Raw genomic sequence first — 21,556 nt, 5'->3', positions numbered from 1 at the left:
TTAAATGATGATTGCGTCCTCTTGGGTAAAATATTCCGGAGGTAAAATAGTCCCCCATTCGGATCTCCGGGAGGGGACTACTCAAGAGGACGTCGTTATCAGGAGAAAGAAAACTTGCGTTCTACGGATCGGAGCGTGGAATGTCAGATCCATTAATCGGGCAGGTAGGATAGAAAATTTAAAAAGGTAAATGGATAGGTTAAAGTTAGATATACTGGGAATTAGCGAAGTTTGATAGCAGGAGGAACAAGACTTTTGGTCAGGTGATTACAGGGTTATAAATACAAAATCAAATAGAGGTAATGCAGGAGTAGGTTTAATAATGAATAAAAAAATAGGAGTGCGGGTTAGCTACTACAAACAGCATAGCGAACGCATTATTGTGGCCAAGATAGACACAAAGCCCATGCCTACTACAGTAGTACAAGTTTATATGCCAACTAGCTCTGCAGATGATGAAGAAATTGATGAAATGTATGACGAGATAAAAGAAATTATTCAGGTAGTGAAGGGAGACGAAAATTTGATAGTCATGGGTGACTGGAATTCGTCAGTAGGAAAAGGGAGAGAAGGAAACATAGGTGAATATGGATTGGGGGAAAGAAATGAAAGAGGAAGCCGCCTTGTAGAATTTTGCACAGAGCATAACTTAATCATAGCTAACACTTGGTTCAAGAATCATAAAAGAAGGTTGTATACCTGGAAGAATCCTGGAGATACTAAAAGGTATCAGATAGATTATATAATGGTAAGACAGAGATTTAGGAACCAGGTTTTAAATTGTAAGACATTTCCAGGGGCAGATATGGATTCTGACCACAATCTCTTGGTTATGAACTGCAGATTGAAACTGAAGAAACTGCAAAAAGGTGGAAATTTAAGGAGATGGGACCTGGATAAACTGAAAGAACGAGAGGTTGTAGAGAGTTTCAGGGAGAGCATAAGGGAACAATTGACAGGAATGGGGGAAAGAAATACAGTAGAAGAAGAATGGGTAGCTCTGAGGGATGAAGTAGTGAAAGCAGCAGACGATCAAGTAGGTAAAAAGACGAGGGCTTACAGAAATCCTTGGGTAACAGAAGAGATATTGAATTTAATTGATGAAAGGAGAACATTTAAAAATGCAGTAAATGAAGCAGGCAAAAAGGAATACAAACGTCTCAAAAATGAGATCGACAGGAAGTGCAAAATGGCTAAGCAGGGATGGCTAGAGGAAAAATGTAAGGATGTATAGGCTTGTCTCACTAGGGGTAAGATAGATACTGCCTACAGGAAAATTAAAGAGACCATTGGAGAGAAGAGAATCACTTGTATGAATATCAAGAGCTCAGATGGAAACCCAGTTCTAAGCAAAGAAGGGAAAGCAGAAAGGTGGAAGGAGTATGTAGAGAGTTTATACAAGGGCGATGTACTTGAGGACAATATTATGGAAATGGAAGAGGATGTAGATGAAGATGAAATGGGAGATACGATACTGCGTGAAGAGTTTGACAGAGCACTGAAAGACCTGAGTCGAAACAAGGCCCCGGGAGTAGACAACATTCCATTAGAACTACTGACGGCCTTGGGAGAGCCAGTCCTGACAAAACTCTACCATCTGGTGAGCAAGATGTATGACACAGGTGAAATACCCTCAGACTTCAAGAAGAATATAATAATTCCAATCCCAAAGAAAGCAGGTGTTGACAGATGTGAAAATTACCGAACTATCAGTTTAATAAGTCACAGCTGCAAAATACTAACGTGAATTCTTTACAGACGAATGGAAAAACTGGTAGAAGCGTACCTCGGGGATGATCAGTTTGGATTCCGTAGAAAAGTTGGAACACGTGAGGCAATACTAACCTTACGACTTATCTTAGAAGAAAGATTAAGAAAAGGCAAACCTACGTTTCTAGCATTTGTAGACTTAGAGAAAGGTTTTGACAATGTTGACTGAAATACTCTCTTTCACATTCTAAAGGTGGCAGGGGTAAAATACAGGGAGCGAAAGGCTATTTACAATTTGTACAGAAACCAGATGGCAGTTATAAGAGTCGAGGGGCGTGAAAGGGAAGCAGTGGTTGGGAAAGGAGTGAGACAGGGTTGTAGCCTCTCCCCGATGTTATTCAATCTGTATATTGAGCAAGCAGTAAAGGAAACAAAAGAAAAATTCGGAGTAGGTATTAAAATTCATGGAGGAGAAGTAAAAACTTTGAGGTTCGCCGATGACATTGTAATTCTGTCAGAGACAGCAAAGGACTTGGAAGAGCAGTTGAACGGAATGGACAGTGTCTTGAAAGGAGGATATAAGATGTACATCAACAAAAGCAAAACGAGGATAACGGAATGTAGTCAAATTAAATTGGGTGATGCTGAGGGAATTAGATTAGGAAATAAGACACTTAAAGTAGTAAAGGAGTTTTGCTATTTAAGGAGTAAAATAACTGATGATGGTCGAAGTAGAGAGGATATAAAATGTAGACTGGCAATGGCAAGGAAACCGTTTCTGAAGAAGAGAAATTTGTTAACATCGAGTATAGATTTAAGTTTCAGGAAGTCGTTTCTGAAAGTATTTGTATGGAGTGTAGCCATGTATGGAAGTGAAATATGGACGATAACTAGTATGGACAAGAAGAGAATACAAGCTTTCGAAATGTGGTGCTACAGAAGAATGCTGAAGATAAGGTCGGTAGATCACGTAACTATTGAGGAGGTATTGAATAGGATTGGGGAGAAGAGAAGTTTGTGGTACAACTCGACTAGAAGAAGGGATCGGTTGGTAGGACATGTTTTGAGGCATCAAGGGATCACAAATTTAGCATTGGAGGGGAGCGTGGAGGGTAAAAATCGTAGAAGGAGACCAAGAGATGAATACACTAAGCAGATTCAGAAGGATGTAGGTTGCGGTAGGTACTGGGAGATGAAGAAGCTTGCACAGGATAGAGTAGCATGGAGAGCTGCATCAAACCAGTCTCAGGACTGAAGACCACAACAACAACAACAGTATTTGTAGACTTAGAGAAAGCTTTTGACAATGTGTACAGGAAACCAAGTTTCGAAATTCTGAAGCTAGCAGGGGTAAAATACCCTAAGCGAAATGTTATATACAACAAGAGTCGAGAAGCATGGAAGAGAAGCAATGGTTGAAAGGAGAATGAGACGTGATTGTAACATATCTCTGATGTTTTGAATCTGTACACTGGGAAATATGTGAAGAAAACCTGCGAGATACTTGGAAACAGAATTAACATTCAAGGAAAAGAAATGGAAACTTTGAGAACTGCTGACGACATTATAATTCTTCAAAAGATCGCAAAATAATTGGAAGAGCAGTTGATTGGAATTATATGTTGAAAAGATCTATAATATGAGAATCAACAAAAATAAAAGAATGGTATTGTAATGTCCAATTACATGAGGCGATGTTGAGAAAATTTGACTATGATATGAAACACTAAAATGAAGTAGATGTGTTTTGTGATTTCTACAACAATATAAGTGACGACAGCCGAGCCGCGCCGAGTGTCCGCCCGGTACGGATTGCGCGGCCCCTCCCGCCAGAGGTTCGATTCCTCCCTCGGGCATGGCTGTGTGTGTGTGTTGCTCTTAGCATAAGTTAAAATAGTACGTAAGTCTAGGGACCGATGACCTCAGCAGTTTGGTCCCTTAGGTACTACAGAAGAATGCTGAAGATTACGTGGATAGAGCCAGTAAGTAACGGAGAGGTACTGAATCGAATTAGGGACTGAAGAGTGTTGTGGTTCAAGTTGAACAAAAAGTAGGGATTGATAGATAGGAAACATCCTGATGTTTCAAGGAATTGTCGATCAGATAATCAACGAAAGTGTGGGAGGGGGCGGGAGGCAAAGACAGTAAATGTAGACCAAGGTGTAATTAAAGTACGGAGCTTAAAATGGATGTGGGTTGTGACAACTAAGCATAGATCAAGAGGATAGACTAGTGTTACGTACCAACCCTGTATCAGGCAGCTGGTCGCAGAATTTCATAATTGCGAGACTTCGTTCACTTTGTGATCCTTGCGGGAGTGTCACGAAGCGCTACACGAAACGGCAGCGTTTCATCACGTCAGCAGGTCATGCGGAAAGCAGGACATTAGCGCCTTGCGCGAAGTGGGTAGCTAGCACCAGCAGAAGCTTAGTAAAGCAATATGACTGAGAAGTATCACGTCACCTTGTTACGTGAAGTAAGAAGCCGCGTCGCTAACGCAAGGAGGCATATTGATTATTGTTATGGACCAGCCTGTCGGTATAACATATCTGTTAACTAAACAGGGTGCGGTATGAATTGCTGATAAATTCCTATTAGGAAAGCCTATCCGATCACTAAAAGTGACGTTGGGTCAACACCAGTCGATATTTCACACTATAAATACTCCAGCATTTGAGTTCCGAAGGGAGTTGGTCAGAAGGAGCGATGGTGTACGGGACGCGCGTACTCGATTCCCTGACACGGTATTAAAGCTGGGTATGTCTGTTGTAGATTTCCTGCTCGTACTCAACACCGCCAACAAACGCCTCTAGGTAAGCACCAGTCACGAGTTCGGCGCTGCTGACAACTTCCAACGCAGATGGGAAGGCCTGAGGGTGTTCTGTGTTGACTTGGGCCAGGACATAAGCGTTTCCGACACTTCAGCGGAGCAACAGGGTCTATCTGCCGACAACTGTCGTCACGGTTCAGAGAGCAGGGATAGGCCACAGCGTCGAGAGGATATCGAGGACCTCCTAGGCCGGCATGTGTAAACCACATACGCATGCGCCACTTTCTTCGAGTGCGGAGAGTGGAGATGCAGCAACCACTTTCTGAGTAGCTGCCGGGCGCTAGCGGCGCACTCCGACAAGCAGCGGCAGAAGGACTGCGGTAGCAACGCTAAAGGACAGATGTATTTGAAGAAATTAATGGGTAAAAGTCACTCTTCTTTTACTGCGTCCACCGGCGTACACAGGTTTCAACCCCCTGTTCCCTGAGGAACCGGCAAGTAGCAAACTGGGAGAGTGTCTCCCGCCACACTATCCATCTGCCACGCCTCCCAATAGTCGTCACCTGCCCTACTGAATATGGAAAGCTTCATCAAACCAGTCTTCGGAGCGAAGACCGCAACAAAGACACTTCAAGCTCCAATCTCCAACAATACACTTTTTTTCACTTGGCCAACAAGTTCTGTGTTCAGCGTTAGGGATTGCAGGGAATATTTCAGCCTGTAGCTGCTAATAATTGGATCAACGCATTAGGTGTGATAAGAAAGTAAATTGCTTGTTGAATCTATGTAGCAGTTTCATGTCCACAATAAGAACATAATTCCTTGTTGAGTCTTGCGCCTACTCTGAAGGAGATGAAATAAAATGCATCTTGAGTCAGCATGTAGCAATATTTTTGAAATACAGGTCTCTCTGTCAGTTGCCTACAGCTTCCATGTGGTGAGTCTCTAACCGCTAGTGACTGGGTCGAGGCATTAAGATCTGATAAAAAGGCATACTGCTTGTTAAACTTAAGTGCTAATTTCAAGTCTACAGTAAATCCAAAGTTAATTATTGAATCTTACCCACATGTAATCGGATAAACTGCTTAGCATGTAGCGATATTTTCGAAATACAAACCTCTCTGTCATCTTTCTCGAGTTTCCAACATCGACGAAGTACGTGAACTAATCAAATCATCAAATTCGCTACCAGCATTTCTCGAATTCAATGAACAGCTTCGTAGATCAGCAGAGTGGAAGTGGGGTGATTTAAGTGGTGTCCTTAATGGAAACCTATAGGAAAAGATCACACAAGATAAAAGTGTGCCCGACACGTGACTATCCGGCAACTCGACAATTATAGATTTAGATACTGCCTGTTGTCCATAAGGCAATCTCGTTGGTCCACATATTCCTAAGAAAGAAAATCATGCTTCTCCTTGCGGTGAGTTGCGGTATTATCCAGTGTTCCAGATACATAACTCTTCGCAAGAAAGTTGTGTGGTTCAAAATTGATATGAAATGGTTACAGCTGGAATTTTACGATGAGTCTCAACAACAGCAGCAGCTTCCTGGGATTATAATACCTAGACATTGTGCTAGTGAATGACCCACGGAGAAGAAATTTCACTTCGCCACACATAAGGATTTGTCCCGGCAGATCCTAATCTTCCTCATATTAGCGTGAAATTCTTACGAAACAAGCACGCGCTCTTCTAAATTTCCAAAGCATGACAATAACGTAGTGGATCCATGGCTAGGAGCACAGTCGATGCTGTTTTCGTAGTCAAGCAACTTCAAGGGAAACATCGTGAAGAACATTGTGACAGGTGTTTCGTTGATTCACAGAAAGCATTCCAGCAGGTGCCAAGGAGTGTCCTATGGAATGTTGTGGAGGAAAACGGTTGTTCTCAGAAAGTCGTTGATTTCGTGTCTTGGTTCATTACACCAGGTTTGTTCGTATGTACAAGGCCATCCACTAAGTACTGCAACACCTTTTTTTTTTTTTTTTTCACTGTGTATTTCTGTTGAAAAAATGCCGAGTTTTCTGTGGGATGTCGTGAAATATTCCTGCTCCAGCCCCTACAGTTCAGCGTCGTTCCGATTGGTGCTGGCCCTATGCTCAACAATCCAAGTGGTGCCTGTAACGATGGCGCCTTCCAAGCACAGAGCTGTCATTAAGTTTCTTTCTGCGGAAAACAAGAGCAGCCTAGAAATTCATAGGCGCTTGCAGAATGGCTACAGAGACCAGGCAGTGAACAAAAGCCTGGTGTGTCGGGCGAGGCGCCCGTCATCATTGCTACATGATCCAGTGGTACCATGCGGGCATACAAGCCCTTCCAGTAAGATGGCGTAAGGCCGACACATTGAACGGAGCTTATGACGAAAAATAACGTTTTGTAGCCAAAGACTGGGGAATAATGTGGCATACTGAAATGTCAAATAAAACCAAACTGCTTTCAGAATAGAAATGTGATGTATTACTTTTGAACTCCTGTCGTAGAATGACAACAAATTCACAGACCTGTTTCTTATTGCGAGTGATGTCGAGGAGGAAGGTGATACACCTTCCACGCTTTTCAGAGCTTCCTTTGCTGCTGCTAAGAGCGTTGTTGAAGAACAATCATGACTTAATTATATTGAATTTCGTACCTGATAAAGGCACTTCGACACCTTATGCTTTAGAGCTAAACTGAAAACACAGTAATTAACTGTTTTCTGAGACTTTCTATGTTGATTATATCTACCTCATGACTGGTCCGATGCAATGTCTCAAGCAATATCTCCACCATGTACACATCTTGTGCTGGGATTTGAAATGGCACTGTGTTTGAAAACCATGATTCATAGTACAGACCTTTGGAAAATTAAATCGCTACCCGCTCCACTAGGATTACACCCGCCTTCGTTATTTTGAAGCACAGGGTATGAACGTCCGTCTCGTTGCTGATTGGTCAGTGTGGGTGACAGCCACGTGGACGGCCTTGGTTCGATTCCTAGTACTGCCAGGGGTTTTTCCTTGCTAGGAGGATCGGAGAAGGGTGCACTTAGCCTCTGCATACTAATTGGGGAGCTACATGACTGAGTAGTACCGGCTGAAGGTCGCGAAAACTCACACCGGCCGGGAGGGCAGTGTGCTCATACCACGCTTCTCCAAGCCGCACACGGGGGCGCCATTGGTGGAGAATGACATGGCGATCGGTCGCTACCGATAGGCCACCAGAGTTTGTGGATAGAGTGTACGCTTTTGTGGAGTATGAACGTCCCACGACTTATATTTTAAGGTCAATCAAGCCATTATTCTTTGTGGGGTTATCAGTCTTCTGAATGGTCTGATGTGGCCCGCCATATATTCCTCTCCTGTGCTAACCTCTTCATCTCATAGTAGCACTTGCAACCTACGTCCTCTATTATTTGCTGGATGTATTCCAATCTCTGTCTTCCTCTACAGTTTTTGCCTTCTACAGCTCCCTATAATACCATGAAAGTCATTCTCTGATGTGTTAACAGATATTCTTTCATCCTGTCCCTTCTCCTTGGCAGTGTTTTTACATACCCTTTCCTCTCTGCTTCAGCGCAGAACCTCCTCTTTCCTTCCCTTATCAGTCCACCTAATTTTCAACATTCGTCTGTAGCACCACCTCTCAAATCCTTCGATTCTCTTCTGTTCCGGTTTTCCTACAGTCCGTGTTTCATTACCATACAATGCTGTACTCAACAAGTACATTCTCAGAAATTTCTTCCTCAAATTAAGGCCTATGTTTGATACAAGTAGACTTCTCTTGGCCAGGAATGCCCATTTTGCCATTGCTAGTCGGCTTTTGATGTCTTTGCTCCGTCCGTCATTGGTTATTTTACTGCCTAGGTAGCAGAATTCCTTAACTTCATCTAGTTCGTGACCATCGATCATGATATTAAGTTTCTCAGTGTTCTCATTCCTACTACTTCTCATTATCTTCGTCTTTCTCCGATTCACTCTCAATCCATACTCTGTACTCATTAGACTATTCATTTCATTCAGCAAAGCATTCAGTCCTTTTCACTTTCACCCAGGATAGTAATGTCATCAGCGAATTGTATCATTGATATCCTTTCATCTTGAATTCTAATTCCACTCCTGAACCTTTCTTTTATTCCCATCATCGCTTCCTCGATGTAAGCATTGGACAGTAGGGGCGAAAGACTAAATTTTTGTCTTACACCCTTTTTAATCCGAGCATTTAACAGTGGAATTTCCGTTGCACTCTTAATGTTACCACCGTTGCTTTTAATGTCACCAAAAGCTGTTTTGACTTTCCTGTAATCTGAGTCAGTCCTACCGACTACCATTTCTTTTTCGATTTCTTCACTTTTTCCTGCAGTTATTTCGTCTGAACTTCCTAATTATTTCATTCTTCAGCGACTTGTATTTCTGTATTCCTGAGTCTCCCGGAACATTTTTGTACTTCCTCCTTTCATCGATCAATTGAAGTATTTCTTCTGTTACCCATGGTGTCTTCGTTGTGCCTATGTTTCCCTTCCCAACTTCCGGATTCGCCCTTATTAGGGATGTCCATTCTTCTTCATCCGTACTCCTCGCTAATGTCTTGAACTTCAGCCTACTCTTCATCGCTACTATGTTCTGATGTAAGTCTATATCTGCTCCTGGGTACACCTTACAATCCAGTATCTTATTTCTACATCTACATCCATACTCCGCAAGCCACCTGACGGTGTGTGGCGGAAAGATTCGGAATCTCTTTGTTTCCATGATGTAATCTGAGTGAAATCTTCCCGTATCTCCCGGACTTTTCCAATTATACTTTCTCCTCTTGCGATTTCTGAATAGAGTATTCGCTATTACTAGCTGAAACTTGTTACAGAACTCAGTTAGTCTTTCTCCTCTCTCATTCCTTGTCCCAAGCCCATGTTCCCCTGTAACCTTTTCTTCTACTCCTTCCCCTGCAACGGCATTCCAGTCCCCCATGACTGTTAGATTTTTCAACCCCCTTTACATGCTTTCTTACCCTTTCAATATCTTCATACACTTTCTCTATCTCTCCATCTTCAGCTTGCGACGTCGGCATGTATACCTGAACTATTGTTGTCGGTGTTGGTTTGTTGTCGATTCTGATAAGAAAAACCGTATCACTGAACTGTTCGCAGTAACACACTCTCCGCCCTACCTTCCTATTCATAACGAATCCTACTCCGTTATACCTTTTCTGCTGCTATTGATATTACCCTATACTCATCTGACCAGAAATCCTTGTCTTCTTTCCACTTCACTTTACTGACCCCTACTATATCTAGATTGAGCCTTTGCATTTCCCTTTTCAGATGTTCTAGTTTCCCTACCACATTCAAGCTTCTGACATTCCACCCCCTGACACATAGAATGTTATTATTTCGTTGATTATTCAATCTTTTTCTCATTGTTATCTCCCCCTTGGCAGTCTCCTCCTGGATATCTGAATGGGGGGCGATTCCGGAATCTTTTGCTAAAGGAGAGAACATCACGACACTTCTTCAATTACAGGCTACAAGTCCTGTGTATACACGTTACATGTCTTTAATGCAGTGGTTTCCAGTACCTTCTGCGTCCTCACGCCGTTGATCCTTGCGCCTTCAGGGGCAGTTTCCCACCCCTAAGACAAGAGTGTGCCCTAAACCTCTGTTCGCTCACCCGTCCTCTTTGACAAGGCCGTCGGCAGAATGATGGTGACGACTTGTTATGCCGGAAGTCTTCGGCCGCCGATGCTGATTATTAATCAAAATTTAAGCAGCGGCGGGATTCGAACTCCGGGCCAAAGACGTTCTGATTATGAGTCAAAGACGTTACCCAATATTTTTTTTTAATTGTTCGTTGAATTTGTTTGTGGCGAACGTCCGATGACACGCGTTCAGATTATTCGTTGATCTGTTCATTCAGTTTTTTTATTACAGAGGGTAGCCAAAGCCACTGACCGAACACGCTGAGCTAACGTGCCGGTATACCACTTAACAGCGGGTAATCTTCTCCATTTCACTACATGCCTCAAAGACTTTGTGATTGTACAGGTGTGACGTCGAAGGTCTCGGCAGGGTGCTGTCTAATTGATACCAGGAAATTCTAAGTCTGAAATGGCAAGATCGCTTACCAAACACCGAAATTCCATGATGATATAATACGGACAGCACGGAGTCCCCTTTGATGAGATGTCAGCTTAGATGCGGTGGACACCATATGCACATTAATGATCACAGACTATCTGAAGCTGTATCTTATTCAGAACTTCAGAATGACAAATGTAAGGAAGGTGATAAAGCACCCGCACTAAACTGAAACATAGTCTCATTTGTCCTATCCATCGACGATATCGAGAACAGGGAAAAATTTGTAATCTTCAGGCATTAACTGTGAGTCAAAATAAAATATGCACGTATAAACTCACAACTTCAAACACTACAGTGTATAACCACGACCGAAGCTACACTGTTAACGGCAGCAACCATATGTATAGCCGGATCTGTGACCAGTCTTCAACACTAAGCTCTACCTTCCCAGTAACACCGACGACCATTCCAGAAGACTATCTAGAGAGTCACTATGGGAGACACCTCTTTGAGGCCAAGATTATTGTCGAGAGAAAGATTCTGTTGATGGATAAAAAGCTCTTGCTCCTTCAACGAAGAAATATTTGAGGGTTAACTATAGCTCGGTAGATATGAACAGAGAAAAAGTCGGATCAGACAGAATTCAGTCACCCAACAAAGCACCCCAGAGGGTGCTGAAGTCCGTTTGTGGCCATTCTGGTGTGGGTTCTGTAAATCACTTCAGGCAAAAGCAGTCAATAAGTTCATATCCATCTAAAACGCTGTTTCAGTCTCAGATACAGCTCCGTCTCGAGTGACTTCGATGTCTATGAGATTTTTCGGCCCTAGCGGTTAAGAGGCGCCACTAATCCACTGAGAAGCAGCGTTTTGATCGTAATATATGTTTTCCGTTGTTTTTCCAGGGTCTTTTCAACAGCTGGCGTAGTTTCTTCAACAAACTTAACTGCTCCTTATTTAATTGCCTATTTTCTGACATGACCTAAAGATACTGGATGGCTTATAGTCAGTTACAGGAAGATGTCAAATGCACTATCTGATTAAAAGTACCCACACACCGCTATGTAATGCGGAACTGACCACTATATGTCACGAGAGGCCGGCTGACTAACTGACATTTCAAACCTTGTAAAGCTCACAAAGTCGACTGTTGGTGATGTAATTGTGAAGTGGAAATGCGAAGGAACAACCGTAGCTAAACCAAGACCAGGCAAGCCACACGTACTGATGGACAGGGACCATAGAGAATTGTGCAGGGTAGTCGTAAAAAATCGCATGAAACCAGTGGAAAGAAACACTCGCGAGTTCTACCAATAGACCAGGCAGCACAATGACTGTGCGTAGAAATTTAGAAACAATAGTGTGCAGTGGTCGAGCAGTTCCTCGTAAACCACACATTTCTGTGGTGGATGCTAAGCAACGCTTGCTGTGACGTAAACAACGCCACCACTGGACAATGGATGAGCGGAAACAAGTGATTTGGAATGATGATTCATGCTTTACGCTGTGGCAATCCGATGGAAGAATTTGGTTTTGGCGAATGCCTCAAGAACGTTAGCTGTCATCGTGTGTAGTGCCAACAGTGATATACTGAGTACACTTTTCTAAAAAGCTGCAAACCGCCATTTGATTGTCTGCCTTAGCAAATATAACTTAACAATGGTCTAACGAATTTTAGCGCTGTACTTGATAATGGCATAAAAGGCAAAATATGGATAATACATAAGATAAATACAATAATACACTGATTTAAAAATTGTTGCGTGACTGTGGCACAACGCCATCGATGATGATGATGATGATGATGTTTGGTTGGCGCTCAACTGCGCGGTCATCAGCGCCCGTAAAAGGCCCAACATTTTTCACACTCCAATCTTTTACGCAGTCCATTCTAGTGACTATCACGAATGATGATGATGAAATGATGAGGACTGTGGTGTCACCGCCAGACACCACACTTGCTAGGTGGTAGATTAAATCGGCCGCGGTCCATTTAGTACATGTTGGACCCGCGTGTCGCCACTGTGTAATCGCAGACCTAGCGCCACCACAAGGCAGGTCTCGTGATACGAACAAGCACTCGCCCCAGTTGGACGGACGACCTAGCTAGCGACTAGATGTACGAAGCCTTTCTCTCTCATTAGCCGAGAGACAGAATAGCCTTCAGCTAAGTTAATGGCTACGAACTTGCAAGGCGCCATTAGCCATACAGTGATTGTACTTAAAGTCTCCTGTGTATGGTCAAGAGCGATGTACCACAATGATTGATTAAAGATAAGTATTAATCCAGCTACGTACTTTTCTTCATAGCATTAATTACGTAGCCTGTTCCAGTACTTCACGCCCGTCTGCGTTAGTCTAGCGTGCATTTTCAGCCATCTCGACCTACAAGGTGTTGGCCCAGCTGCCGACACATCAAGGACAACACAAACACCTGGTCCCCGGGCAGAGAAAATCCCCAACCCGGCCGGGAATCGAACCCAGGACCCCTCGATCCAGTGGTAGCAGCACTAGCCACTAGACCACGAACTGCAGACAACAACGCCATCGAAAACTTCTTAGGGAGTATGTGGTGTTACGGAATGGGAGATGCTTTTCTCTATTAGAGTGTTGTTCTCCTTATTGCTCTCAAGGAAACGCTAAATGCGGAACGATACGAACACATTTTACAGCATTGCGTACTATGTACAGTAATGAAACAGTTCAGAGGCCATAACTGTTTATATCAGCATGACAGGACACGCTGTAGGAAAACTGCATCTGTGAGGCAATGGTTTGTGGACAATAAAATTGCTGAAATGGACTGTCTATCCACAATCCCATCCTGAACGCAATTCAAACCTTTGGGATAAGTCAATAAGAATCTTCTGCGTTTGAGGCCTCAAACCCAGAAGAATTTTTATTGACTGTGACAATGGCCGCGGAAGCCTACATTTACACCTTTGGGATGAGTTAGAATGCCGACTTCGCTGCGGACCCCAGTATCCAATGTCACTACCGTCTGTGTTTTCTTTCAACATTCAGCCACCTAACTGAAAGTGACCCCAGCAGAATTCAAGCTGTCATAATGGCGACAGTGGATACTTCCAGTACTAATATCCACGAGCATGTGCCTGGATACTTGTTTTCACATAACATATAATGCACAGTGGATACGTATATTCTCTGTAGAGACATGGTATAAGGAAAATCATGATGGGCGAGACAGAGTCTTCATCCACAGCTAACTTGACGGCAGACACCACACATCCTGGACGTATAATGACAAAATACACTCAAAAATGGCGTTTGTATCATGTTAAAAACGTAAACAACAGTACAGAGAGGGGTATAAAAATTTGTGATGGGCCTTGGATGTAATTAAAAAGTCATATCCGACGCTTCCACGAAGTCATTTCAGGTTCACTGAGGCAGAAAGCTATTAGCATGTTCCGCGACAGCAGCGGGGCCGCCGCCCCTGCCACACCGGGCCGGTGTCCCTGCACAACAGCCTGTGTTATTCAGGCGCCGGTTATGAAGCACCGACAGGCGGGCAGCGCCCAACACGCCAGGATCGCTCGCAATCCCTGCTGTCAATTGCGGCGCACTTGTGTGTGATCGATGGCTTGTGGAGGGCGCGCGGCCTGGCCGCCATTGTGCCCTGACGCTTAGCGGGCCCGCGAACAACACGCGGATGATCCCGCAGACCGCTCGTCCTAGAACATCTCTGATACGTACATACCTGTGAAATAGTTCATTAAGTTCTGAATTGGCAGAATATGTATTAAAGAAAATCCATGTACCAGACGTGCCAAAAATGTTTACGGAATCGACTAAAACGTAAGTGTGTTAAAAAGAGGCGCATGCGAGCAGAAAGAAACCTCAAGAAGGTGAAGTAGACCTTCTGCTGCAGCTAGTAGAATTTACCAAGTGTAAAACATGAAGTTATGTTACAAATTACGAAATCAAAGTCAAAAATGTGTGCGATTTGTGTGTAGGACAATAAAAGAGCTGAATCTGTGTAGCGACAATTGGTTCAGGAAAACGTTGCTAGTGCACTTCTTTCCGGTCGAGCATCAACATCTACAACGACAGATATCATCCCCATGAGATACAATGTATGAGTTGCGACGCTTTTGTAATCGATATAATAATTATTTTATGTTAATTTAAGAGAAAAACTAGAATAACGGATGGTGGGTGAGAGTTACGATGCAATTAAAGTCCTAGTATACACTCTCATGCATATGTGCTCTCTAGCTCTCCCACTCTCTCCCTCCTCTCTCTCTCTCTCTCTCTCTCTCTCTCTCTCTCTCTGTCTCTCTCTAATAATAGTCTTGCCCTATAAATGTTACCACTGGATCTACACATCTTTACTATTGGTCTGGTTTTTATAGAGCTTCATTGCGTGCGTAATTCGTGTCTTCACTCCAAGTAGATGACGCGGCGTTGTGATACGCGAGGGTTCAGATCATCAGGTACTATTGACTGAAAGAGACCGCTGCTATGTCTGACTCAAATCTTTCTAGGCTCAGGCATACTAATACGTGATGTAGTCGACATTCCGAAAGGGATACCAATTATTTTATTCACGAGGTCAGCAATGGTCAAAATAAAGGAAATCGTCATTGCAATGTCGTGAGTCATATCGACAGGCGATATATAGATCCTTAAGCAAAATAACTCACTTATGTAATTAGTATGCTTTTCATATGCCAATTAACAACAGATAAAAAACTTCCTAGTGAACAGGGTGGTCGGAAACAGTCTGAAAACGATGTAAGGGTATTTCAAGGGAGGTTGTGCTGACAAGTAATTGTTGAGGAAAAAATTCGACACATTGGGTCGTTTCCGACTTATTTAACATTGAAGTTAGCCAATCAAGTCGTGGCGCGAGCAAATTCATGCAGCCTGTCACACACTGCATCGGTCCGCAGCTCTTGGTCTAGTGGCTAACGCTGCTGCCTCTGGGTCTAGGGGTCCCGGGTTCGATTCCCGGCCGGGTTGGAGGGGAGGGGGATTTTTTCAGCCCAGGGTCCGAGTGTTTGTGCTGTCCTCATTATTTCACCATCATTCGTGACAGTGGCTAGATTGGACTGTGAAAAAAAATTGGTCTGTAAAAAAAATTGGGAATTTGTAAGGGTGCCGATGACCGCGCAGCTGAACGCCCCACAAACCAAACATCACCATCAACACAGAGTATCGCCAAACGTGTTGCTCGCTTCATAAAACGTAGCTTTTGGTCAACCAGCTTAAATTTATCACTCCCGGGAAACGCAAATTTTAACTGGTAATGAGTACTTGAACTAGTGGTAACTCACGGATCCACGGAATGCATTACCGCATTGCTTCAATTTGCTCGCGCAATCACCTGATTGGGTAACTTCACTGATAAATAACTCGAAAGTGGCGCAACGTATAATTTTTTTCCCTTAGTAATTATACTTTACCACAACCTACCCTGCAACACAGTTATAAGCTTTTCAGACCGTATCTGGCCACCCCGTTTCGTTTGCAGACGATAGAGCGTGAAGAGATTAGAGGTGTTAACAAAGTTTCTCATGTCTTAAATGCGACTAACAGATTGTTGTCATTACTACTTCCTAATGACAACACTGATGTGAGACCATTTGTGCTCTTACAGTGCCCCATTTGGTATTTTATTTAAGTAATAATAAGTAATGAAATTAAAGGTTTTGGTATGCACGTTGTATCCCAACAGCCAGTCAAAGCATAGGGTCGCTCCGCCCGTGTCACGTCAGCTAAATAAAGGCGTCCATCAACCTATGATGCCATGTGAAAACGACACGTATTGCGTTCCCTGGTCATACATCGCTCATTACCTTCTGATGACACCAGCTGCCTACTACAGCAAATAGAATGCTTCGATTAATAGTAAAGTAACCATGGCTGCAAGAACCACAGTGTTACCAACTATCAAATGGATTGAAACCGAATGAGTAGGAGAATTATTGCTGACGCTGTAATGCCGTCGTTCACAAAGATTTAGATTCAAGCAGAAACATAAATGAGGCTTTGGCCACCTATCACGCACTCTTAACATTGACGCCAACCAGCCACTCAAACTTTTTTTCCTGTTTGCCCATTTCATTATCATGTTGTTTACTGCTGACAACCCCACTTTACACTTCGAGCGGTCAACCGTGCAGTGCAATGTTGTGCTCTGGTATTTATGTCTCGACATTATTATTATCGTCATTGTGCAATGTCAGAATCCAAGGCCTAGATGAAACTGATCATTCATTAGACTCCAGCAGGAAGTGCCGCCAGAATTCGTCGCTAAATATTAAACCAGATTCGAAGATGGGACTGGAATGGCTGATATCGCGCCAACCGACCAGACCTAAACACAGAGGGAAAATGTAGACTGCTACACAATATTCTGTGATTTTAAGTAATCTATGTGTTGTGGCGTAACAAGCTAGTTACGCCACACTGAGAAGGGAGCCGAAAGGCACGCGTACACACACGCCGACTGGCGTCAAGTCTGGAACAGGATAACTATTGAATGGTAGCAAGAAAAGTACGTAGCTGCTTTATACTTAACTTTTAATCTTTGTTGGTTTACAACGTTCTTCTTGAGACATTTATACGATAACTCTCAAAGTAGGTAAGGCTAATGGCGCCTTGCTAGGTCGTAGCCATGGACTTAGAAGGAGGCTATTCTAACTGTCTCTCGGCAAATGAGAGGAAGGCTTCGTCCGTATTGTCGCTAGCAATGTCGTCCGTACAACTGGGGCGAGTGCTATATCGTATCTCGAGACCTGCCTTGTGGTGGCGCTCGGTCTGCGATCACACAGTGGCGACACGCGGGTCCGACATGTACTAAATGGACCGCGGCCGATTTAAGCTACCACCTAGCAAGTGTGGTGTCTGGCGGTGGCACCACATTATGCATGCTATTTCTTGGCTAAATTCTACTGTAATCTTTTGAAACATCCAACATAGAATGTAAATTTTTTGTGCATTCCCTATACCGCTGTATAGCACTGCTCTAGAAAATCTTTTAAACGTATTTTGCAGTAAACTCTCATTCATCAGACAATATTTCTACATTACCTAGTAAAATGCTACAGTTTTAAAAATTATCATATATTTATGAGCACATTATCGTCAGTCGAATTGTTAACAGAAAACTTGTAACGTTATGGACTATAGTGTGCCGTCGCACGGGTAGCTCTTATTACATCAAAGTTCTCTCAGGATAATGCCTCCAGTTCGTTCATTGTATCTCTAAAAAGTACTCTCGTTGTTTGACCTCTCTGTTCGTAACACTAATGCACAATGGAGCACTTAGTCCAAGAGACTTTAGAAGACGTACAACTCAACAGCAGAACACAATGTTTGCAGGTTCTGGCAGGTACAGAGAAACTAAGTATTGTTATGATAAAGTTTAATAACACTTTAGATAAGTCTGTGTAAGGGGAAAAGGGGTGCTATGCATGACACAAAAAAAAGTTTCTATAAAATAATTTGATTGGTGACACAAAGCTTCAGAACATTTTGCTTGTAGTCAAATGCGAAGCGAAAGAACCTTATCTGGATGCTCATTCAGGTCTTTAGTCATGAGTGTAAACAATGACAGTCATGGAGAGTCATTACCGCTAACGCTTCCATCACTCCTACTGCGCCACTGATTCACAACAGCTACTGTCTGCCATGTCAAATAAAATAAGTCTTCAGTGACAGCACAATTTCTGCACACGTCGTGATAATGAAACTCGTTAACACACATGAAAACAAGTCCGTGTGCCTCTCTGCCTGTGTGTCTGATTTTTGTTTGCCAAAAATTAATAGGAACAAGCACGACAGTGACCCTAATTTTTTCTGTTTTTTGTGTAATGGTCATATTACCGTTTTCTCTTAACGTAACTGTGTAACGGAAAGATGCTAATGGTTTCAAAATAAGTTACTAAATAATTCTGTAAGGAGTAATTTCAATCAGTTTAGCTGTTGTCCAGTATTATCTCAAAATGAAGACATGTGTAGAGTACCCACTTTACATTCTTGCACCTACAGTACTTAATTACGTATTTTTCATCGATTGCAGTTTTACACACAATTGTTATTAATAGATTCTCTTCTCAAGCACGATATTATAAAAAATTCACCACCACTTACGTTCATTTCCGAATTTTTACACAATAGACCCATGATGTACAGTTACGGTATATCCAGTATGGGACCAGTGTGAAGTTTTGAATAGGATTTGGATTTACGGTTAGTGTTAATAAAGGACTTTTTATTTCTTTCTTAATTGAGTTTCCTTGAGAGTTATTTGGGGTCAGTTTGAAGCCAATAACCATTGAGTTTGATACTTGATTTATAAATGAATCCAGATCAGTACTTATCGTAGGCAGCATGGTATCAACAACCCTGCCTGTGGCCGCGTCAAAACCCATCTGCAAGTTTCAACGTCACATCTGTTTCCCTTCATGTCATAAAACTATTGACCATGATTTTCTAAATAACAGTGTTATTTTTCTAAATTTTGACTCCATGTCGCACTTTCTGCAGTCTCATTCTCGTAGCGAGTATTATACGAAACAATAATTTACAACATGTGTCTAATATTACCCTGTAGTTTCCGGCAACTAATTGGAAGATGAAATATATTTAAAAAAGGCCACCATTCGGCATAGTTGAAAATACGAAAGAAACTATATCAGTTACATATTCAAGCAGATAAACGAAATTGAAAATATTTCAAAATTTAGTATGGAAGTTTTATGTGATTGCAGAGGATTCTCCGGTGTTGTAATTCGTGGCATGTTTGTAGGGTTTGCAACAGGATCTTCAGTTCAATCTGAAACCGTAATTTTGCGTTCCATCTGATAGCTATCTTTCAGGTGCCAAGACGAACTGCTAATAAGCTAGCGCTGTCGGCCATAAAAAGACACCAGAAAGCGTGCGTGGCATCTGCCGGAAGCCTTCATTGTTACCCCTTAGCACAGTGCACAAGAGTAGCACTGATGGTGAATTCTGTGATGACAAATAGGTCACAATAGAGACAAATTCCACTAAGACTGCTGCGACCATATCAGAAGCATTGTTAGGCAACAAGTGTTAAAACAGGCAGTCACGTGCCCCTAGAGGGAAATGTTACTGTGACCATCTGTTAATGTACACCATAACAAGGCTGTCTGAGTCTTCTTACGTGTGTGACAGCGCCACTCGATTAAATAATGTTCGGCGATTGAGAATTTCTTTGTGTATTAAAGCCTTTTGTGACGACGACGTTAAATACACATGTTCTAGACGTTCGAATTGTCTGGTCAATATACGGTTTGCCACATGAACAAGGAGTTATTCTATATGTCAGGCATCCTTACTCCTCAATCCTCTTTAACAGAGGCAAGGAGCGCTCTGGTCTTGGGTGGCGGATGAAACAACTTGTTGAAGTTAATCTTTTTAAAACTCTTCCAATTTTGAACAAAAACTTCCAGCAAAAGGATGCGAAGCAGTTGATAAACATCCATATTTTTGTGCTACCGACGTTGCTCTAAACTTCAAGGAGTGGCCAATCGGAGAAACCACTCTCATGAACATGGATTTCGGATATTCAGTTTATTCAGTTTGTGCCGTAAGCGTCGGAGGAGGCTAATGATACTCATGGCAGTATTCCTAGTACCCCAGTGTGTTGATGCCGCTCATGGCAGCTAAATGCAAGTAAACATCAGCCAGTGTTTGTAGGTTTCCGGTACATAGTGTCTATGAGCTTCATCATTCCTTTCATAGAGCTATAATCAATGAAAAAGACTTTCCGTAAAACTTCCATTATAATTGTAATGCTGCGATGTAGAAAAATATTTAAAAGCAATCATTCCATGTGTAAAGACGCTGGAAAAGCCATCGCGTATCTCGGAGCCAGATTGATTTTAAAGCTACCGTCCTCAAAGTCGCGTCTTAAAAATTTTGCAGAAATAAGTTCACAACTATAGATGCTAAACGACTGTAACCTATAGACATTCTCCGATAATTTAAAGACATGTGTTTCCCAATGTCCTGTGATTTTCAGGAAAGCATCTATTCAGAAGAATTTTTCACCGACAGAATGCAGATAAGTGTACTACTGAAAGCTGTTATGCCAACAGGGGCACGTATATTTTTGTTTGGTTAGCGCTGGTATCAAATGGCTCAAATGGCTCTGAGCACTATGCCACTTAACAGTGAGGTCATCAGTCCCCTAGAACTTAGAACTACTTAAACCTAACTAACCTAAGGACATCACACACTTCCATGCCCGAGGCAGGATTCGAACCTGCAACCGTAGCGGTTGCGCGGTTCCAGACTGAAGCGCCTAGAACCGCTCGGCCATACCGGCCGGCGTGCTGGTATCAGCTGAGGTATTTAAGTAAGTTCTCTTTCAGTGGAACCGTGTTTTTTTATAACTGCATTGGACAGTTCTTGAAAAGTAACAACACCGATATACCTGTCGTAAAGAAACTCGAGAAATGTCCTGGAATGCGAGAGCACGGTTGCCGGAAACAGCATTTTCGTTGCAAACACTGCCAAGAAGGCGTCTCGGACGTGGCTGCGTAATTGTATACCGTAAGGTCGGCATGCACTACGAGATAGATTTAAGTTTTATTTCTCCTTGAACCAACTCACGACCTACATGGAGGTTCATCTACGAATGTTGTATATGTAATCACGACATAGAACTTAGGGAAACTATTTCACATTTGTGTATTCTCCCAGATTCGCATGAGCTGAAACAGAGAAATCAAATATTTATTCTTGAAAGATAAAGAGGTCTTATACGCTGCAAAACGCAACTACTGTATTAAATACCTGAAAATTAGAAAGAAACGTTAGAGGTAAAATACATGCTTTCGAATAACTGTCTCTACTTACAATGCTATAAAAAATTACATCATGTGGGATACATCCATTGAACTAAACAGTTTATTAAAAATACATCGCAAAACAAATATTCTTCTTAACGAAAAGTCGTTTCATCCTGAACATAAGCGCGTAATGACAGGGTTAACAGCTACGTGCAATACACACTGTCGACTTATT

This window comes from Schistocerca americana, chromosome 2 (assembly GCF_021461395.2).
Source record: "Schistocerca americana isolate TAMUIC-IGC-003095 chromosome 2, iqSchAmer2.1, whole genome shotgun sequence".
In the NCBI taxonomy this organism is placed as follows: Eukaryota; Metazoa; Arthropoda; class Insecta; order Orthoptera; family Acrididae; genus Schistocerca; species Schistocerca americana.
Note: the sequence above shows the minus strand (reverse complement) of the source record.